This window comes from Protopterus annectens, chromosome 4.part0, assembly GCF_019279795.1.
Source record: "Protopterus annectens isolate FY-2018-M chromosome 4.part0, PAN1.0, whole genome shotgun sequence".
NCBI classification, from domain to species: domain Eukaryota; kingdom Metazoa; phylum Chordata; order Ceratodontiformes; family Protopteridae; genus Protopterus; species Protopterus annectens.
Window position 1 is genome coordinate 961,751,261 of NC_056733.1, and position 24,572 is coordinate 961,775,832.

Here is a 24,572-nt window from a genome sequence, read left to right on the forward strand (position 1 = left end):
AAGTTCTGGAAAGAGTTAGTTATTGGTGTTCTAAGTGTGCTTGTCTAGGGTTTAAGATTTAGTATGTTGAAATTCAGCATTGTAAGCTGTCGGTGAAATGAGAGTCAGTCAAATGAGTTGTCAGTAATTTGAAATTTAGGTCATTTGGGTGTTCGTCAAATGAAAGTCAGTCAAGGGATTTTTAGGTAAAGTGAAGTATATATATATATATATATATATATATATATATATATATATATATATATATATATATATATATGGGTCTACTTCTTTTGACCTAACTTTCATTTGCCTGACACTCATTTGCCTGACCCCATTTGACTGAAATTTCATTTGCCTGACACTTCATTTGCCTGACACTTCATTTGACTGACAAGTATTATTAGCAAGAAAATGGAATATGCCCCCTTCCTCACTGCAGTGTGACCCTGGAGTTAGAATATATAGTTAGGGGGGGGTGTGGGGGCACAGCCCCCCAGAACTGGGGGTGTGGGGGGCGAAGCCCCCCACTTCATTTCATATATTATTAACTTTTGATGTAATATTGCTTAGTAACAGAAAAGTAAGTGGGGGCTTTGCCCCCCACACCCCCCTAACTATATATTCTAACTCCAGGGTCGCACTGCAGTGGGGAAGGGGGCATATTCCATTTTCTTGCTAATAATACTTGTCAGTTAAATGAAGTGTCAGGCAAATGAAGTGTCAGGCAAATGAAATTTCAGTCATTTGGTCTCAGGCAAATGAGTGTCAGGCAAATGAAAGTTAGGTCAAAAGAAGCAGACCCATATATATATATATATATATATATATATATATATATATATATATATATATATATATATCTTAGAACACTGAACTTTCATAATTTCAAGTGTTCTAATATCAAACCCTAACAATCGAAAATTTAAAACATCGAACATACAGAACAGCAAATTTTTTCCTAGGGAAAAATTTGCTGTTCCAAATCACATACACACAACACAAGCACACCAAACAAACAGCAATCCACACACATACACCTAAACTCTTACACCTAACCGTACACTAAACTATACATATATCATTAACTATCCACTTACCTCAACCCAAACCCTAACCCTAAGGTCCGTCACTATCGCACAGTCACCTCACCCGCACCCTAACCCTAAATCATCTACCCCGCCCTAACCCTCACATCCACACAATTGCACACTTACCTGAACCCGACCGGTAACTTTCCACCACAGCACTGAAAATACTGAAGCAACAGAAACAGACAACCGAATTCTTTCCCTAGAAAAAAATTCAGTTTTCTGTTTCTTCGATATTTTCAGTGTTCGCTGAATAGGGGTCAAAATTAGAACAGGGGGTATCGTGTTAACTGCCGCCAACTCTCTCAATTCAGTGCCACACTCCTGCCTTCTTTAACCCTCATGCCTGACTGTCACACATCTTCTTTCACACAATCCATCCACCTCTTTGCTGGATGTCCTCACTTCCTCTTACCTTCTTCCTGTCTGTCCCAAATCTTCCTCACCAGATTGTCTTCTGCTTTTCTATACATGTGGGCAAACCACCGTAATCTGTTCTCTTTGATCTTTTCTGCAACTGGAGCAACTTTGGCTTCTGGTCTTATGTCCTCATTTCTTCATCTGCCACAGTGTGCATCCTACCACCCTTCTTAGGCACTTCATTTTCATCACTTCTAGCTTCTTCATCTGTTCTGCCTTTACTGCACAGGTTTCTGCATCATACAGTAGTACTGGTCACACCACTGTCTTGTACACCTTACTTTTCTGCTGCTGTGGCATTCTTTTGCCATAGATTATGTCTGACACTCTATGTCAGTTGACTGCAGTCTCCCTAATTCTAGCTTTGAAATATTCATTCAGACTTCCCTTCTCCTCAATTTGCTGCCATTACCACTGTCTTATCTCTGCGTAGTTTCATCCCATGTGCCTTCAGTTTTGCATTCCATTCTCCTATCCTTTGTTGAAGTTCTAGCTCTGAGTCTACGTGTACTGCCACATCATCTGCATACAGTAACTTTGTCGATCTGTCCCCTCCGACCTGTTTGCTAATGTAGTCCATCACCAGTATAAAGAGCAGTGGGCTCAGAGCTGAACCCTGATGTACACCCAATCCCACTGGGAACCCCTCTGTGAGGCGAAACAGTGTTTGTACTTGTGTTCTTGGGTCCTTGTACATAGCCTGCACTAATTCTACAAATGTTTCTGGGACTTTAAACCACCGCAGTACTGCCCAGATCAGCTTTCTTGGGACCTGGTCATATGCTTTCTCCAAGTCTAGAAATGTCCAGTTGGACTGTCACCTCATCTCTAGATTCTTCTCAAGTGTCCTTCTCACTGCAAACATTGGGTCAATTGTGCTGCATCCTCATCTGAATCTGAACTGTTCATCTCCCATCTTACATTCTACTACTATGAATATCCGTTCATCAATCACCCTCTTCAGAATTTTCATGCAATGTGATAGGAGTTTAATGTCTCTGTACTGCCCACATTTGTGGATGTCCCCTTTGCTCTTGTACACTGGCAAGAGTTAGTCTCCAGTCATCGAGATACACCTCTCTCTCCACACTGCTATGGGTACCCTCAGGAGCCATTTCTCCCCTTTCTCACCCAGCATCTTTATCATATCTGCTGTGACCTCATCTGAGCCTGCTGCTTTCCCTGACTTCATCTTCCTCAGTGCTGTTCTTACGTCTTCTATGGTGGGCTCCTCTTCTTCTCTCATCGTAGGCTGTTTCTGGGGCAGTATAGCTTCTGTGGGATTTTCTTCATTCAGAAGCTGCTGGAAATACTCCTTCCATCTGACTTTGATGTCCTGTGGACTGGTGAGCAGGTTGTTGCTGGCATCTCTTATGAAGGGTGTCTGACTAGCTTCTTTATCTTTCTGTGTTTGCCTTGCAGCCTGATTAGTTTCTTTGTTCCACTTACTGAGTCACTTTGCAGAAGCTGGTAGAGTGCCTCTGATGCCCTGTTCTTTGCTATTGCAACTTCTTTGTTAGCTACACATGCATACATAAACACACACACACACACACACATATATATATATACATATATATATATATATATATATATATATATATATATATATATATATATATATCTATATATATATATTTTATTATTTTATTTTATTATTTTTATTTTACATTTGTTTACCTAGAAAGTCTGACTGGACACATATCCATTTTCAGCGGAGGCCCAGGGAGAACAAAAGCACCCCATGAAACAAAAGATGAACAAAGATAACATATATTGATGGTTAACATATAGTTATTTTTCATACAGGTAGTTTACATACAGGTAGTATTAGTCATTCTGTATATATATACATATATATATATATATATATATATATATATATATATATATATATATATATACATGCGTGTGTGTGTGTGTGTGTGTGTGTGTGTGTGTGTGTGTGTGTGTGTGTGTGTGTGTGTGTGTGTGTGTGTGTTCATGCGTGTGTGTGTATATTTTCATGTATGTATATGTATATTACGTGTGTATGTGTTTTTTTTGTACATGTGTGTCTGGTGTGTGCATGCTTTGGGGAGATCTAATCTGTGCGTAGTCTGGAAAATTGGTTTTCTATAAGAAATTGAGTGGGTATTGTAAAGGACTTGATTACAAGTGTGCCTGCTCTTCAGACAATTATTTAAAATACAGGCTACAGGGAAAATGGGGGGATAAAGGTAGACAGTGAACAGCACTGCAGAAACAAATATACTGTACTCGTTAGAAGCATGACTGTGGCATGTTTAACTTTAGCCATATATGACATCCTGCTAGCAGACTGTAGCATGTTTAACTTTAGCCATATATGACATCCTGCCAGCAGGCTGTAGCATGTTTAACTTTAGCCATACATGACATCCTGCCAGCAGGGTGTAGCATGTTTAACTTTAGCCATATATGACATCCTGCCAGCAGGCTGTAGCATGTTTAACTTTAGCCATATATGACATCCTGCCAGCAGGGTGTAGCATGTTTAACTTTAGCCATATATGACATCCTGCCAGCAGGCTGTAGCATGTTTAACTTTAGCCATATATGACATCCTGCCAGCAGGCTGTAGCATGTTTAACTTTAGCCATATATGACATCCTGCCAGCAGGCTGTAGCATGTTTAACTTTAGCCATACATGACATCCTGCCAGCAGGCTGTAGCATGTTTAACTTTAGCCATACATGACATCCTGCCAGCAGGGTGTAGCATGTTTAACTTTAGCCATACATGACATCCTGCCAGCAGGCTGTAGCATGTTTAACTTTAGCCATACATGACATCCTGCCAGCAGGGTGTAGCATGTTTAACTTTAGCCATACATGACATCCTGCCAGCAGGCTGTAGCATGTTTAACTTTAGCCATACATGACATCCTGCCAGCAGGCTGTAGCATGTTTAACTTTAGCCATACATGACATCCTGCCAGCAGGCTGTAGCATGTTTAACTTTAGCCATACATGACATCCTGCCAGCAGGCTGTAGCATGTTTAACTTTAGCCATACATGACATCCTGCCAGCAGGCTGTAGCATGTTTAACATTAGCCATATATGACATCCTGCCAGCAGGGTGTAGCATGTTTAACTTTAGCCATACATGACATCCTGCCAGCAGGCTGTAGCATGTTTAACTTTAGCCATACATGACATCCTGCCAGCAGGGTGTAGCATGTTTAACTTTAGCCATATATGACATCCTGCCAGCAGGCTGTAGCATGTTTAACTTTAGCCATATATGACATCCTGCCAGCAGGCTGTAGCATGTTTAACTTTAGCCATATATGACATCCTGCCAGCAGGGTGTAGCATGTTTAACTTTAGCCATATATGACATCCTGCCAGCAGGGTATAGCATGTTTAACTTTAGCCATATATGACATCCTGCCAGCAGGCTGTAGCATGTTTAACTTTAGCCATACATGACATCCTGCCAGCAGGGTGTAGCATGTTTAACTTTAGCCATACATGACATCCTGCCAGCAGGCTGTAGCATGTTTAACTTTAGCCATACATGACATCCTGCCAGCAGGGTGTAGCATGTTTAACTTTAGCCATACATGACATCCTGCCAGCAGGGTGTAGCATGTTTAACTTTAGCCATACATGACATCCTGCCAGCAGGGTGTAGCATGTTTAACTTTAGCCATACATGACATCCTGCCAGCAGGGTGTAGCATGTTTAACTTTAGCCATACATGACATCCTGCCAGCAGGGTGTAGCATGTTTAACTTTAGCCATATATGACATCCTGCCAGCAGGCTGTAGCATGTTTAACTTTAGCCATATATGACATCCTGCCAGCAGGCTGTAGAAATGCAAGGACCACATGAAGCTGTGAGCAATTATTTCTGGAACTGGCTTCTGTTTTATAACTTTAGATAAACAATATGTTTCCATAATCCCTAACTTAGAAAGAGTAGAAGATATGCTTATTTAATTACTTACAATTGTTAACCAGGGTAGAACACTGATCCTTGAGGACCTATTTCTGGTTCAGCCCTAGAAAAATAATGAGGGACAGAAGAGAGACACAAATCCACACACTGTGAAAAGTACCACTTTCAAACTCTTTAATTTTAAGAGGAATAATAATCAACATTATGCAGTTATTTCAACAAATAAGAGTATTTCAGTTATTTCCATGGCTTATACGATAACAATCCAAACCCAAGGGTAAAAGGTCTGAATACTCATAAAGACTTAAAAAGTACAAAAGTAAGAAGTCATGGGGATTCAGAAGCCATGTAGCTGAAACACTGTACGTCCTTAAGGGATCATTTGAACATATCCCATAGACCTTCACTATAGGAGGTTTAAGGTATCACACAGTGAAAACTCTAGTTTGGCTGGGTTTTTCTTGCAGTTTTTACATCTATAACTATGGAATAAAATGCTAAATAATGTGAGACCACCTTAGGAATTTAGCAGTATTTTTGTTTGAAAGAACATATGCAATGTTTTCTATTATCTGATAAAAAGATAAGAGTGAGAGTTAACAAAAAACCTAAAGCAGGAGAAAGAATACAGAGCAAAACGAAAAACCTAAAGCAGGAGAAAGAATACAGAGCAAAACGAAAAACCTAAAGCAGGAGAAAGAATACAGAGCAAAACGAAAAACCTAAAGCAGGAGAAAGAATACAGAGCAAAATGAAAAACCTAAAGCAGGAGAAAGAATACAGAGCAAAATGAAAAACCTAAAGCAGGAGAAAGAATACAGAGCAAAACGAAAAACCTAAAGCAGGAGAAAGAATACAGAGCAAAACGAAAAACCTAAAGCAGGAGAAAGAATAGAAAGCAAAACGAAAAACCTAAAGCAGGAGAAAGAATACAGAGCAAAATGAAAAACCTAAAGCAGGAGAAAGAATACAGAGCAAAACGAAAAACCTAAAGCAGGAGAAAGAATACAGAGCAAAACGAAAAACCTAAAGCAGGAGAAAGAATACAGAGCAAAATGAAAAACCTAAAGCAGGAGAAAGAACACAGAGCAAAACGAAAAACCTAAAGCAGGAGAAGGAATACAGAGCAAAACAAAAAACCTAAAGCAGGAGAAAGAATACAGAGCAAAATGAAAAGCCTAAAGCAGGAGAAAGAATACAGAGCAAGAGCAGCTAATGTTAGGGACAGGACAGTCAGGAATTAATTGCCAGCTATAAGAAGGTGATGCGAGCTATGGATTTAGTTTACTAGTTTATAGGGAAGTAAATAATCTGATTTGCTATATTTACACTGCTCTAAGAATTAAGTTTGGGAGAAGTACGTTTAGCAGAGTCTAATAGGTACACTTTGAGATTTGAATAGAATTCAAGATAATTACTAAAATCTCTGATACTGGGAGGTATTGTTTCCCAGGTTTTGGGCTGTAGCTTTAAGAAGAGGTATGTGGAGTGTTTTTTTTTTTTTTTTTTTGCATAGATGTATTACTGAGGGTGTGATTATAGGCTACAGGTATGTGATCTTACTGCACACCTACAAGATAAGTATGGGAATGGTTATGTGTAAGGATTTTACACAGGAGTTAAAGAAACTTGGCTAAAATCCCCTATCTGCACTTCATTATTCATATGTAATAATATATACATATAACTTCCAATGTAGGACTACCAGATTCAGGAACAGTTTGTGAGACTTATTAATATGGACACCAACCATAATACATGATACATTGAAGCCTGATTTTTTTCATTTAATCCTGCTGCTCAGAGCAATTACCACCAGCATTACTATTATGTAATATGATGGCTATACTGAGTCACATCTAAGGTTAACAAGTGTAATATGGTAACTAAACAGCTGCTATTCATGAGTGTCTATTTGTTCTCTATCTTAATGGTGAAGGCGTTTGGTGGTGGGTATTTATTTATTATTTCATTGGATAACGAGTATTGAATGTGTTTTTGTGATGTGAATGACCTCTTGCATGTTATACGTGTTATTTTCTTTATGTTATTCTTTGATACTGCTGTGTCATACGTGTTGTTATTTTCTTTATGTTATTCTTTGATACTGCTGTGTCATACGTGTTGTTATTTTCTTTCTCATGTTATTCTTTGATGCCGCTGTGTCTATGTGTTGTTATTTTCTTTACCAAGAACCAAGATAAACCTCAACACCAAAAAAATGAAGAACGAGGTCGGACCCAAAATGGAATTTATTGCGAACAGCACCACAATACGTCAAAATAAACAGCAGCTCAACACAGTCGATTAACCTAGGTTTCGTCCTTTGTGGACTTCTTCAGAATAAAAAGTTAACCGTGAAAGTCACTTAAATAACTAAACATCAACCCCACCCATATCATTAACCAATCCATTATCTAATCTAATAACAATAAGGAATGAAAATAAGTTAAAATAACAAACACAATCATGTAAAATGTATGTATAAAAATATATAAAAATGTGTGTAGTATTACCTGTAAATACTACTCTTGCATACATATAAACTTAAACCAAAACATTAATAAACTACATTCCATATACAGTCAAATACATCAAATACATCAAATACATCAAAGAATTAGCCCCAAATATGTTTGAGCTTAAGAACAGGCTTGATTGTACAACAATCATTTAACCCAGGGTGACAATGCGCATCCAATCTAAGTTGCCATCTAAGCTCACATAAATCTAAATGCACCTCTAAAGTTCTACCCTGTAAATCATACTTGATTTGTTGCAATATACAAAATTTAAAAGAATGGTCCAAACAAGTGGAAATGTGCCTGGCTAATGCATTAGTTAATTTTAGGTGTTTTATGTCCAATAGGTGCTCTCTAACCCTTTCTCTAAAATACCAACTTGTTTTTCCCACATAAAAAGCAGGGCATACTTGACACTTGGCCAAATATACAACATTCTTCGTATAACAATCAAAGTGGCCTGTAATATGAATACGATGTTGATTAAAGGTTAGAATGCTGCCCGATGTCAATATATGTTCACAAATGGTACATCTCCCACATTTAAAATTGCCAAATACCCTGCTATTACACCTAAAATTAACTAATGCATTAGCCAGGCACATTTCCACTTGTTTGGACCATTCTTTTAAATTTTGTATATTGCAACAAATCAAGTATGATTTACAGGGTAGAACTTTAGAGGTGCATTTAGATTTATGTGAGCTTAGATGGCAACTTAGATTGGATGTGCATTGTCACCCTAAGGTTAAATGATTGTTGTACAATCAAGCCTGTTCTTAAGCTCAAACATATTTGGGGCTAATTCTTTGATGTATTTGACCGTATATGGAATGCAGTTTATTAATGTTTTGGTTTAAGTTTATATGTATGCAAGAGTAGTATTTACAGTTAATACTACACACATTTTTATATATTTTTATATTTTTATACATACATTTTACATGATTGTGTTTGTTATTTTAACTTATTTTCATTCCTTATTGTTATTAGATTAGATAATGGATTGGTTAATGATATGGGTGGGGTTGATGTTTAGTTATTTAAGTGACTTTCACGGTTAACTTTTTATTCTGAAGAAGTCCACGTAGGACGAAACCTAGGTTAATCGACTGTGTTGAGCTGCTGTTTATTTTGACGTATTGTGGTGCTGTTCACAATAAATTCCATTTTGGGTCGACCTTGTTCTTCATTTTTTTGGTGTTGTTATTTTCTTTATGTTATTCTTTGATACTGCTGTGTCATACGTGTTGTTATTTTCTTTCTTATGTTATTCTTTGATACTGCTGTGTCTACGTGTTATTTTCTTTCTTATGTTATTCTTTGATACTGCTGTGTCGTATGTGTTGTTATTTTCTTTATGTTATTCTCTGATACTGCTGTGTCATATGTGTTGTTATTTTCTTTCTTATGTTATTCTTTGGTACTGCTGTGTCATACGTGTTGTTATTTTCTTTATGTTATTCTTTGATACTGCTGTGTCATACGTGTTATTTTCTTTCTTATGTTATTCTTTGATACTGCTTTGTCGTACGTGTTATTTTCTTTCTTATGTTACTCTTTGGTACTGCTGTGTCATACGTGTTGTTATTTTCTTTATGTTATTCTTTGATATTGCTGTGTCATACGTGTTGTTATTTTCTTTCTTATGTTATTCTTTGATACTGCTGTGTCATATGTGTTATTTTCTTTCTTATGTTATTCTTTGATATTGCTGTGTCTCCGTGTTATTTTCTTTCTTATGTTATTCTTTGGTACTGCTGTGTCATACGTGTTATTTTTTCTTTATGTTATTCTTTGATACTGCTGTGTCATACGTGTTGTTATTTTCTTTCTTATGTTATTCTTTGATACTGCTGTGTCATACGTGTTATTTTCTTTCTTATGTTATTTTTTGATACTGCTGTGTCATATGTGTTATTTTCTTTCTTATGTTATTCTTTGATATTGCTGTGTCTCCGTGTTATTTTCTTTTTTATGTTATACTTTGATACTGCTGTGTCATACATATTGTTATTTTCTTTATGTTATTCTTTGATACTGCTGTGTCACATGTGTTATTTTCTTTCTTATGTTATTCTTTGGTACTGCTGTGTCATACGTGTTGTTATTTTCTTTATGTTATTCTTTGATACTGCTGTGTCATACGTGTTATTTTCTTTCTTATGTTATTCTTTGATACTGCTGTGTCATACGTGTTGTTATTTTTTTTCTTATGTTATTCTTTGATACTTCTGTGTCATACGTGTTGATATTTTCTTTCTTATGTTATTCTTTGATACTGCTGTGTCATACGTGTTGTTATTTTCTTTCTTATGTTATTCTTTGATACTGCTGTGTCATACGTGTTGTTATTTTCTTTATGTTATTCTTTGATACTGCTGTGTCATACGTGTTGTTATTTTCTTTCTCATGTTATTCTTTGATACTGCTGTGTCATACGTGTTGTTATTTTCTTTATGTTATTCTTTGATACCGCTGTGTCATACGTGTTGTTATTTTCTTTCTTATGTTATTCTTTGATACTGCTGTGTCATACGTGTTGTTATTTTCTTTCTTATGTTATTCTTTGATACTGCTGTGTCATACGTGTTGTTATTTTCTTTCTTATGTTATTCTTTGATACTGCTGTGTCATACGTGTTGCTATTTTCTTTCTCATGTTATTCTTTGATACTGCTGTGTCATATGTGTTGTTATTTTCTTTCTCATGTTATTCTTTGATACTGCTGTGTCATACGTGTTGTTATTTACTTTCTTATGTTATTCTTTGATACTGCTGTGTCTACGTGTTGTTATTTTCTTTCTTATGTTATTCTCTGATACTGCTGTGTCATACGTGTTGTTGCTTTCTTTCTTATGTTATTCTTTGATACCACTGTGTCATACGTGTTGTTATTTTCTTTCTTATGTTATTCTTTGATATTGCTGTGTCATACATGTTGTTATTTTCTTTCTTATGTTATTCTTTGTTACTGCTGTGTCATACGTGTTGTTATTTTCTTTATGTTATTTTTTGATACTGCTGTGTCATACGTGTTGTTATTTTCTTTCTTATGTTATTCTTTGATACTGCTGTGTCTATGTGTTATTTTCTTTCTTATGTTATTCTTTGATACTGCTGTGTCATACGTGTTGTTATTTTCTTTATTATGTTATTCTTTGATACTGCTGTGTCATACGTGTTGTTATTTTCTTTCTTATGTTATTCTTTGATACTGCTGTGTCATACATGTTGTTATTTTCTTTCTCATGTTATTCTTTGATACTGCTGTGTCATACGTGTTGTAATTTTCTTTCTCATGCTATTCTTTGATACTGCTGTGTCATACATGTTGTTATTTTCTTTGTCATGTTATTCTTTGATACTGCTGTGTCATACGTGTTGTTATTTTCTTTCTTATGTTATTCTTTGATACTGCTGTGTCTACGTGTTGTTATTTTTTTTCTTACGTTATTCTCTAATACTGCTGTGTCATACGTGTTGTTTTCTTTCTTATGTTATTCTTTGATACCGCTGTGTCATACGTGTTGTTATTTTCTTTCTTATGTTATTCTTTGATACTGCTGTGTCATACATGTTATTTTCTTTCTTATGTTATTCTTTGATACTGCTGTGTCATACGTGTTATTATTTTCTTTATGTTATTTTTTGATACTGCTGTCATACGTGTTGTTATTTTCTTTCTTGTGTTATTCTTTGATACTGCTGTGTCTACATGTTATTTTCTTTCTTATGTTATTCTTTGATACTGCTGTGTCATACATGTTATTTTCTTTCTTATGTTATTCTTTGGTACTGCTGTGTCATACGTGTTGTTATTTTCTTTCTTATGTTATTCTTTGATACTGCTGTGTCATACGTGTTGTTATTTTCTTTCTTATGTTATTCTTTGATACTGCTGTGTCTACGTGTTATTTTCTTTCTTATGTTATTCTTTGATACTGCTGTGTCGTACGTGTTGTTATTTTCTTTTTTATGTTATTCTTTGGTACTGCTGTGTCATATGTGTTGTTATTTTCTTTCTTATGTTATTCTTTGATACTGCTGTGTCATACGTGTTGTTATTTTCTTTCTTATGTTATTCTTTGATACTGCTGTGTCTACGTGTTGTTATTTTCTTTATGTTATTCTTTGATACTGCTGTGTCATACGTGTTGTTATTTTCTTTATGTTATTCTTTGATACTGCTGTGTCTACATGTTGTTATTTTCTTTCTTATGTTATTCTTTGATACTGCTGTGTCATACGTGTTATTTTCTTTCTTATGTTATTCTTTGATACTGCTGTGTCATACGTGTTGTTATTTTCTTTCTTATGTTATTCTTTGATACTGCTGTGTCATATGTGTTGTTATTTTCTTTATGTTATTCTTTGATACTGCTGTGTCATACGTGTTGTTATTTTCTTTCTTATGTTATTCTTTGATACTGCTGTGTCTACATTACTTGCACTGCATTTCTCTCATGAGCTGACATTTGTAATTTGTTAGGCTGCACTTGTGTGGTCCTAAATGACAATAAAGTTTCTTTGAATCTTTGAATATACAGTTATGTCATGAGCTGTTCTGTTATTATAACTCTAGGTATAACCTAAACAAGGATCAGCTTTCCACCATAGATAAAAAATAAAAAATAAAAATGAAATTAAAATAACAGACCAGGCAGATAGATATTATCATGCTATTACTTAAGAAAAATCCAAACAAATCAAGCATCAAGTACCGCTAAAAACACCCAAAACAATGAGACTGTCCCCAGCTGTCTGACTGGCAAGCTAATAATCAGTCACACTTAAATTATTCATAGCACTACCATTTATTCCTTCTCTCTCATCCCTCAGCCTTGTCCAGGTAACAATTAATACTTTGTTTACTAATTAATCAAAAAGGTTATATCAACGGTGACCTAAATGTAGATTCCCTCAGTGCATAAAAGTAGTCTCTAAATTCTTAGCTCAACATCTTCTCATGCAGACAATCAGCACCTCTAGAAGGCCCAAGCATTTTTATTTTTTTATTTATTTAACATTTTGTTGACCGGGAAAGTCCGACTAGGTTCGACATATCCTGTTTTCAGCGGAGGCCCGGGGAGAAACACTCCAGAAGCATGTCTTTAGAATACTACAAACAAAATTAATTTCTAGACATTTCCATTGCTAATATTTTCATAGATTTCAAAATATCTCTTGCCTTCTACATTCACTCAGTGTCCACCTTCATATTCGGGCAATAGTCTCTTTTCAAACCAATAAACTACTACCCATATGCATTATCCACAAACCCTATCCTGATACAAAGAAAACTCAGCCAATACTGAATTCCTTACCCTAAACTGGATACACATTTATGATGCAACACCTCCAGTTACTGCCCTAAGCAATTTCAACTAAATTCTAGTGCCAGTAATAGAAAAGTAATTTCTTACCATAACACCAAGAGTCAAAGGGAGACCCTGAAAACCAGAGGAAAAATGCAAAGAAAAACAGTAGACCTCCAGGTCAGATGATGACCACAGAGAGTTCAGCAACCTCAGACAGAAATGCAAGTTGGCAGGTCAACAAAAGCAGCTAGTCAGTTCCACACATTTAAACTGTTATGGAAACTTATCAAGGACATAGCATATTTAAACAAGCCATCTCATAACATTATGACTTCCATTTCTAAGAAGAATGCCAACCTTATTTGGGAATTTACCATGCTTGGCTCTTCTGTATATCAGTTTGTTACTCCTCTAGCCCCTAGGCAACATGGGCCATCTCTAGCCCTTCAGTGACCCACTCCTTCAATGACCACCATATAGACTGACCCAACCACCTCTTAATATTTTCCAGAGCCACACTCACAGCACTAAAGAACCTTCCTTCTACTTCCATGCATGATCTGTTAATAAGTCACTAGAAAAGTATAACCTTAATCCTAATTAATTTCACTCTTCCTTCCTACAGATGAGAAGTCATAAAATAGAAATCCAGTAAAAAGTTTGAAAAAAGTTCTTAAGAAATATCTACTGTCTGAATCCAGTTGCAGTTGTTAGAGAGATGATAGCTGAGGCCTGTGACATTTTGCTATTTTCCCTTATAAGATGATGTCTCATTCATTCTCAACTTAAGAATCATTGCATACATATATAGATATTTGTAGTGTTGCACACTATTGTTTCCCAAAATTGATGCAAATAGTGCTACTGTAACTTTGCTTGTTGCAAAATTGCTTATAGACTGTATACTGTTATCTTACTCAACTGTCTAGAGACACCATTACAAAAAACGTACAAATCCCCAGGCTAGAGTGTGCACTTCCTCCTCCTGTGCTTACCTCTTCCCAAAACACAAAATGATGCAATCTGTAGATTCATTCACCTGTACCTAATAAACAAACATCACTGTGTTACTCTTAAAAAAAAACTTTTTGTCATCCTAAACAATGCTTCTTATTGCCTCACTTGCTGCTGAATTACTTTATGAATTATACTAACCTCATGGTATGAAGTCCAGCCTGAAACTGATAACTCAGCAACTCTGCAAAGACCCCAGTTCATCAAAGCATTCATTTGTAAAGACCCTATCAGTGAAAGGGGAAAAGAGCTTCTATGATAATGACAGAATCACATGATATGCAAAATTATTCAAATAACCACCCCCATGTTGTGTCTTTAACAGGGAGAGCAAGGCCTGTAAGTCCTGGAGTAAACTCATAGGTATCCATCCAGTTGTCCAACTCTGATTGAAAGATGGCAGGGAATTACTTAGTTTGAGCTGTAGGGGGAGTCTATTCCAGAATAGAGAGAAGCATTGGTTAGTGCTATTTCTCCATCTAGTTTTATTTATTTCCTGATGTAGGCTGAGATCTGTTGTTCTAGTGTTAGCTACACTGTTTGGCTTTTGAAAAAATGGAGGTCAAGGATAGAAAGCTCCCTCATAGCATGGTGAGGGACAGATCTCCCCTTAGGAGCTTATATGACACTGAGTACAGGGATAACATAGGTGTTTCCTGCCAAAGAGAATAATCTACATAAAGAAATGCATAAAAAAATTGAGTTCCCTAGATTTACGATAAAAATTACTTGGGCATCTCAGACAGTCCTACAGCTTGCTCTTGTTTTATTGGTAAGGTCAAACGCAGACAAATATGTCCCATACCAAGAACGGCCAATCACAATATGGTCAAACATTATAAGACAGATAAACTTAATTTGTAAGCCAATAACATTGTAAATAAATACAGTGTGAGCCCAGGATAGTGGAGTCACAGTTTTTGTTGCATATCTGAAAATGACTGACAATGTTATAATTTTTGTTGCATATCTGAAAATATGTGCTATATCTAAAATGTCAACTACATTTATGAAAATGTTCATTAAACCTAAGAATTTCTATCAAAGTATGTTTATATCTGTATTATAACCACAGTGCCTGGGCTGTGGCTGAAAAGGGCCCATGCAGCAATCTTGCTCCTTTGTTAACAAATCTTTAACTAAATAAATATACAAACAAACAGAAGTGGCCTGGCAGGAATGGGAATCTTTCTTGGACTGGAAGCCACTTTGCTTGTTGTAAGAGTGAGCAGTGATGTTTGGTCTATAGAGAAGGGGTCAAGAAATGACAAATCACATCCCATGTATGAATCTACTGATCCTTCAAACTTCAGGCCCATAGCCATACTTTCTGCCCTATCAACATTTTTTGAAAAATGTATTCACAAACAACTCAGTGACCATCTTCTACAAGAAAACCTCTTAACCACTACCCAACATGGCTGTTTCCCTGACCACAGTACTTCCACAGCCCTAATATCCTTCACCCAGACTATCACTAGACTTCGGGACACCAATAAATTGGTCTCTTCTCTATTTCTTGACCTCTGAAAGGCCTTTGACACCATTTCTCATAATCTACTTCTGTCTAAATTATCCCACCTTCATCTCTCCAACTCTGCCCTCTCTTGGTTCACTAGCTACTTCTCCAACAGATTTCAGTATGTAAAGTGGCTTTCTGCAGTCTCCCCTTCCTCCCAGTCCAAACAGGGGTTCCCCCAAGGCTCCATCATTGGTCCCTTACTATTTAACATTTTCACTAACAACCACTACACTTCCTGCCTTCACTCCTCTCTAATACAGTCTGCTAATGACTTTACAATCATTACCTCTGGTGACAATCTCCCCCACCTCCTCTCTCTTACCCAAGACTCTCTCTTTGCAGTTGAAAATGGCTGACATACAACCAACTGTTACTCAACCCAAATAAAACAAAACCCCTCCTTGTCCTCCCTAAGTCTCTCCAACATCTCAAAAGTACATTCACTGTCTCATCCCTCAACAACACAACTATTAAGGTAGAGCCCCACACCAAACTGCTTGGTGTCATTATCAATGACCAATTACATTTGATCTTCACATTTATTTATTTTATTTATTGACATTTGTTAACCAGGTTGGTCCATCTGGGCTTGTGGACCATTTTCAGTGGAGACACGATGAGAAAAGCTCCAAGAATACCACACAGAAGTTTAAGAATCAAGTAAGTAAAAAGTATCGACAATAAATCATTTCACTTAGAAAGTCAATTACACAAAGTTAAAACACATTGAAGCTTGAAACAAAGACATCGTATTTTTACAGAGTAACAATAATATTTACATATTTATAGCAAGAGTTTTTTATTTTCAACAGTGTATTTGATTTAGTTAGTAAGTATACGCATAGAGTACATTGGAAGTAGAGGGAGCGTTAGAAATAGGGTGAGAAAGCAGGGTAATGGGAGCTAAGTAGGGGCTTGACAGGGGCAGAGTTTACAGTTAAATAGATGGTTTGATTTTTTCTTTAAACTGAGATGAGTGCATGTTGGAATGCATATCTGTTGGGAGTTTATTCCACATGGGCAATGGAGTGTTTGTATAGGAGTTTGCCTACTGCTTTTTGGGGTTGATAAATGTCAAGTAATCGCTGATAAGAGGTACAAAGAGTCCAAGGTGGAGAATAGGTTGAGATGAGTGATGAGAGAACAGGACAGGATGCTGGTTTGTAAAGGATGAAGTGTAACATTTGGAATTGTGACAGTAGTAGTAGTTGGGGGAATTCAAGCCACTGGAGTGAGTTAAGGGCCAGACAGTGAAGTGAATTGTATGGAGAGGTAGTGATAAATCTTGCTATCTTGTGATAAGTTTGTTGTAATTTGTTCAAGGTTGTAGTTTGGATGTTGGTAAATACTGGTGCAGCATATAGTAGGGAGGGGAGAAGTAGAGCTTGTGCTAGGACTAGTCTAGAATTTGTGGTCAGACTTTTTTTGTTGCGATACAGTAGATAGATCTTTTGGTGTGTCTTTTTTATAATTTGGAACAGGTGTAGGTTAAATTTGAGTTCATCATCTATGATGACTCCTAAGAGTTTTGTATGAGCTTCAGGTTGGATTGTAGTGTTGTTCTAGGATGTAATAGCAAAGGTACATTTATGGTGAGTGAGAGATTGGGGTTTATGGTGGATGAGAGACTGGGGTTTATGGTGAGTGACTGATTGGGGTTTATGGTGAGTGAGAGATCGGGGTTTATAGTGAGTGAGTGATCAGTGAAGAAAGAATAAGAGTTTGGTCTTTTTAGGGTTAAGGATGCATAAATTATTGGACAACCATTGTTCTGTGGATAGAAAGGCCTGCTGGGTAGGAGTATGGAGTTCAGATATGCTGTCAGAAATGGAGATAAGGGTAGAGTCATCAGCATATTGGATGAGGGAGGACTGTTTACAGGAAATGTAGAGGTCACTGGTAAAGACATTAAACAGGAGAGGACCCAGGATGGAACCTTCAGATACCCCAGTTGGAACAGATATAAAAAGAGAAGAGGATGACAGCCATTTAACAGATTGCTGCCTGCAAGATAGGTAACTAGAGAACCAGTCAGGAGAGGATGAAGATAGGTTGAGATGAGCAAGTTTAGATAATAGAAGAGGGTGGCTGAGTGTATCAAAGGCTTTGGAGAGGTCAAGAAAAAGACAGGATATGAGTTTATTGTTTTCTTGGGCCTCTGCAAAGGTATGTATACCAGATAAGAGGGGAATGGTTGTGCTGCGGTTAGGATGGACACCATGCTGAGTGGGGGTGAGAAGGTCATGCTGGAGAAGGTAACTAAGGAGCTGTGAGTAGATACATTTTTCGAAGATTTTAGAGAGGGGGAAAAAGATAGCTATGGGTCGGTAGTTAGATGGGTTTGTGGAGTTACCTCCTTTATGCAGGGGAATAGTGAAGAAGGATTTCCAAAGGGTATGGGGAGAAGATTCCTGAATTGATCTATTGATTAGAATAGATACTGAATAGGTAATGGAGTCAGCAGCCAGTTTGAGGAAAGCTGGAGGCAGGTTATCAGTGGAGGGAGAGCAGGGTTTGAGCTTTTGTAGAAGAGATCTGATGTATGATGTAGGAACGGGGAGAAAATAGAAAAGGGAGAGCAGGGTTTGAGCTTTTGTAGAAGAGATCTGATGTATGAAGTAGGAACTGGGAGAAAAGAGAAAAGATTTTTTGCAAAAGGGTTAGGAGGGGGTGGTACTGCTGAGTTGCTAGAGTTAGATGGTTTGAGTGTTTGGATGGTGTCTATAAAGTGCTTGTTTAGGAGAGTAGCCATTTCTAGAGGGGATGTGTTCAGGTAAGCACAGGGGTCTGGAGGACAGCAAGGAGAAATAATTCTGGTAACAGTTGACCAAAACTTCCTAGGGTTGGATTTGTATTTGTGCTGACCAGAATTATAATAGGATTTTTTGTCATTATTGGTTTGTTTTTTGGTAAGATTTCTAAGTTGTCTATATTTGTGTAAGACAGGTAATGCCTTTATTTTAATCCAGGCTTTCCAAACACTATCTCTGTTGTGCATAATGCAGCTAGTTTCTTTAGAAAGCCAGGGAACATGATTAGATTTTATTCTGATCTTCCTGGAAGGAGCAGGGGAGTTTAGGGTATTCAGGAAGATTGTGTTGTAAGTATTGACACTCTGTTAAAAACTTGGGCTGCTCTACAGAAACAAAAACATTCCTCACTAATAAATCTAAACTCTGTCTGGCACAAGCCTACCTACCACCCTCCTACTATATGCTGCTCCAATTCTTACTAACCTTCAATCTAATCTTTTAACTAAACTTGAAATCACATAGAATAAAATAACCAGATTTGCATCAAATCACCCACCACTGCCTATCTCTCAAACACCTATAGTGGCTAGAATTCCACCAACAGCTCCTCCTGCCTTAGCTACATCTGACCCACTCCATTCTAAACCAACCCAACGCCTGCCCTGCTCTCTACCCTCTTATCTCTCTATACTGTAAATCATATTCTCCTTAGTTCTGACCAACACCTCTTGGAAACTTATAAGCCCAATAAAAACATTGGCAAACATCTCTACAGTCACTCTGTTGCCAAAGCTTGGAATAAACTGCCCCTACATGTAAGAATGATCACTAACACTACCTGTTTTAAAAACACTTTAAAAGACCACCTATTAAACTTACAGACCTGCCCCTGCCATGACCCTACTTTACCTTTCTGCCCATACTGTTACTACCTAACCCCTTCCTTTCTTCTTTTCTCCCTTCCCCTTATATACTATTTTATTCCATTCTTACACTTTATCTGTATAACTATTAAGTACTACAAACTCTTAGCCCAAAAGTTTCCTGTTTGATCCCTAACCTACTTTATATCATATATATCTACATGTAACCATCCATACAATTTAACTGTTAATATGCATGGAATTACCTTTCTGTGACTGCTGTGCTACTTAACTTCTTTAGTAATTTAATTCTATGTAAATATGTAAATTGTAATAGTATAGAGTTTATGCATAGAAACTGATGTATAGGAAAAACATTGTAAGTGATTATTTCTTCTCTGTCATTTTATATCATGTATTGTATTTTTGGGAGCTTTTCTCCTTGTGTCTCCACTGAAAATGGGCATCAAACTAACCTGGTCAACAAATGTCAAATAAATAAATAAATAAAAACTAACCTGGTCAACAAATGTCAAATAAATAAATAAATGTGTTTTTGAAAGAATTTAGGCTCTATTTTGAGTTTGACGTAATGATTGGGTATTCATATTCCAATTGCAAAAGTATATCTCCCTTTCATATAGCTTGTTTAGTAGCTGGAGAAAGGAAATGTGACATTTACAGGCCAAGAATAGCTTTTGTACCTTCACTCAAGTATCTGTGACATGACGTTGGACATTAAGAACTTTATCTAATCTCAGTCTCAGATATCTCAATACATGACCACTCAGAAAAAGCCTCCAAAATCACAACTAGTTAGAAGTACAACAGCCATAAATCAGACCAGTGCAAATGAAGTGTTTTTGCATGGGACAGCTCCTTGTATTCCTCCCATTGGAGAGTAATACCCCCCCCCCCAACTGCATTATTTTTTTTATGTTAACTTCACAGCAGTAAAACAACGAGAAGTACAAACTTCCCAGAACTGATCTTGTTACATATTAACAAGGGGATGCATTACTACAACTACAGTCATCCAACTGGATTTCAGTTCTCAGATCAATTGGTCATTGATAACATGTAGGTAATCATATGCAAACCAGAAACAAAGAACAAAGGATTAGTCCAGATAAAATCACTTTAGCTAGCAGATCCAGGAGACCTTCTCTCTGATGCCCACCCTGTCAGAGGATTAAAGATGCCTTGTTGTAGTTTCAAGTAGTTTATTCAGTTAAATAGTAAACTGAATAAGAGCTCTTCAACAAGGCATCTTTATTCCTCCCACAGGGAGGGCATCAGAGAGATAGTCTCCTACATCTGCTAACTAAATTGATTATATCTGGACTAATCCTTTGTAGTCTATTCCTTGTTAGTAAAAAGAAAAAAGTCCATGGCATCCATGAAGTCTCAGAAAACCCAGTATGCAACCTATACTGGGTTAAAACAAACCAAGCAGAAACTTTGCAGTGTGGAGGGTGTGAAGTTCACTCCTTGAAGTATGTATGCACCTAGTTCACTAATAATAATCGAACTGTAAAATATGTGCTACAAAACAATAAAATAGTAGGTAGTCCACAGTTGAGTTAAAAATGGAATATCCTTTATTGAAGCACACAAACCCTCCTCCCACTTGCCCAGGGCTATGTTGACTAGGCTAGGGGCCATAGCTGCCCCATGGCTATACCAGTCTTTTGTTTAGAGTAATTTCCATTAAAGTTAAAAAATTTGTAGATAAGTACCATATCTAAAAGTTGACCTGTTCTTTCATGTTGTGCTGGTGCGCCATTGCTATTTTTCCTGTATGAATCAATCAGTCTTTCAATACAATAATTACATGGAAGTACAGTATATAATGATTCAACATCTATTGTTAATAAAATGCTATCAGCATGAATTGTAAAATTGTTATTTTCCTTAAAAAATCATTAGAGACTTTTATGTGTGAAATGTTCTTCTCAGCCACAGGTTATAACAAATAATCCAGGTAGATGGCAGCAGCTTCATTCAGGGATCCCAATTTGCAAAAGCTGGCCTGTAAGGAGGGTTTTCTCTATTTTTATATAGTTTAGGAATTCCAAAGAATTTAGGCAAGCAGAGAGAAGGAGTCTGTAGATAGTCAAACAAGTTATCTGTTAACAAACCATCATCATAAAGTGCAGCCAAGTTGTTGTATGATGCCTTAATCTCTTCTAAAGTTAAAAATTCATAATACTACCGAAATATTTCACTGGGAAACTAAACACTTGGCCAGCATGGTGAAAATTTCTCTTTTTCCTACTGTAGTGCGACCCTCCAGTTGGTATATTTAGTTAGGGAATGTGTGGTGGGCGTATCACCCCACCCGGGTGGGTTTAACATAGTGGATCGTATGTTTAGGTTTATTGTTGGCCAAGTGTTTCGTTTCCCAGTGCAAAATTTCAGTAGTGTGTACTTTTGGTTTACAGACACTTAAGTATTATCGTCTCGATCAAAGAAATTCGAGTAAGTGAAAATTCAGTCTGCTCAAGTAGACCCATATATACATATATTGAAAACAGTAAAACAAATCAGTCCAGCTATCAAGGTTACAGGCATAAAATTATAAACTTTAATAAAACAAGACAGATTAGCACTTTCACGTTAAATGCTTCTTCAGATTCAATGAAAAAACATAATAAGCTAAAACATTTAAAAAAGTCTCAGCCAATCAAAAATCAATGTAGGAACCTACACCCTTTTAAGGCAGATCTGAATGGAACCTTCCCATTTAATCCAGGAGTGTTGTCCACTTATAGGGTGGCAATCCAGTTTATCTCAGCGATCTCAATGTTATTAACAATGTCACCTCCTCTTAAATTTTCCTCCATAACCTGTAGTGCCATAAAATACAACTTATGATTGCTAAATGATGTTATATGCCTAGCATACCTCTCAACTGTACAGATTTTCCCCTCATATTTTTGGTCGGTTATGCATAGAATTGTGATTTTCTGGCAAATCACTGTAAATCATTGAGGGTCGAAGTCAGAAAATTATGACAGACATTTAAGTTTCAGACTTCATACCCTTGAGAAAATTCATGCTAATGCAAAACCTGTTATTTTATCAACTTTCTAAGTTTGTAAGAGCAATATTTAAAAAGTGTCCCTATTTTGGGGGATTTGTCCCCCCATTATTTATGGCCTTGTACAGATTTCTTGCTCTTAGAGGGAGAGTTATGATGCCTAACAAGAGCATTTTTATCATTGCCAAGCTGAACATCTCTCATAAGCCTACGAATACACTCTTTAAATAATCTGTTTGTCTTGCCAACATAAAAACTTTGACATATCTTGCAGATTGCTATGTATACATCATTTTTTGTCTTAACAATTGGCATATAACAGTGATGTATACTTCTTTTTTAACATGGGGTGCACAAAAGTACATTCCTTGGAAATATAGTTATATGCCTCCCACGAATGACATGGAAATGCACCAGTTTTTAGATCTATACGTAGGATATGTCTTGGGGCCATAACATGGAGAAATGGACGTCGACATTTGTACTGTAACAGAGATGTGGTTTAAAGTGTCAGAAAGCACCCCTGCGCTTCCAGGCTATAACTCATTCCATACTTTTCTGTCCTGGAACATGGCTGGAAGCTCCAAAGGTTGTGGTGCTTCCATATTCATAATTGATCTGCACACCTCCAGACTAGTAGCACAGCATAATACATCTGAGATACTTCAGGTACAACTAACACTGGGTAAGATGGCAATTTGGGTCATAGCCTGCTATAGGACCCCAACCATGTCCTTAGACTCTCACTCCATGTTCCTAAGCACCCTGGAAGCAATCAAGGTCCAGCCCAATACTCTCATACAAGGGGACTTCAACTACCCCTCCATCAACTGGGAAAACTACTTGTGTACCAATGCACTGGTCCAACACTTCCTGGAATTCAATTCCAATGCCCTGCACCAGCTCATTCTGACCCCCACTAGAGGAAGCAACAATCTTTATCTGGTTATCACCAACATGGGTGACTGTGGCTCTACACCAACAGTCAATTCCTCCCTGGTTAGATCCGACCACAAACTAATCACCTTGGAAATCCATATCTCAACCACACCCCCTGAAAAGGTAACCACTTTGAAAAACTTCTCCAAAGCTGACTTTGGGCTCCTAAAAACAGAAGTGGCTAACTTCACAGCACCCATGCCAATGGAAAATAGCGGCATGACTGCCGAATCTTACACCAATGCACAGTACGAACACGTACATAACTGCATGGAACTAGCCATATGCAATAGAACCAAGATGCTCTGCTCCAAAAAAAGGAAGCCAATCTGGTGGTCCCCTGCTATCAATAAACTGTGCAACAGAAGGAAGAAACTGTTGCAGGAAAAAGGTGAAGTCCCAAGATTGTAAAAACTCCCTTATTAGCCTCACCAAAAAGTTGAGATCCCTTATCAAATCCTCTAAAGCCAGCTATGAAGGCAGAATTATGACAGACACTAAAAATAACCACAAAGCCTTCTATAGCTATATCAAGCACCACCATGACAATACCCAGATTTGTTCTGATCTATTGCACAATGGAACCTCATATACTGAGCCAAAAGATATTATCAACATACTGGCTGAGAGATTCAGTGCCAACTTTACCCCCCCCCAAAATGGCCAATTACAATATCGGAAAAATGCCAGGTACCCAGCATTTCTGCAGCAAAGGTAAAAGCTGCATTGTCCAAGGCCAAGAATACAGCATCCATGGGACCTGATAATATCCCTGGCTGTGTTCTACATGAACTACAAAATGAACTGGCACCACATCTGTGTGCCCTGTTCAGTCACAGTATTTGCCCCTACCAAATTGTACACTGCTACAGTCATCCCTCTCCATAAAGGGGAGTGACTACAGGCCCTGGGAATTATTGTCCCATTAGCCTGATGAGTCTGATATGTAAAGCTATGGAGCGCATCATCATGGACCTGCTTAACAAGGATATAGGGAATCTCCAAACTCTAGACCCCATGCAATTTGGATTTATTAAAGGGAGATCCTGCCTGCTGAACCTGGTTGACTTCTTTGAGTCAGTCACCAAGGCTGTGGATGAGAGTAAGGCAGTGCACACAGCCTACCTCGATCTGACCAAGGCCTTTGATACCATTCCTCACTCAGGAATTATTGAT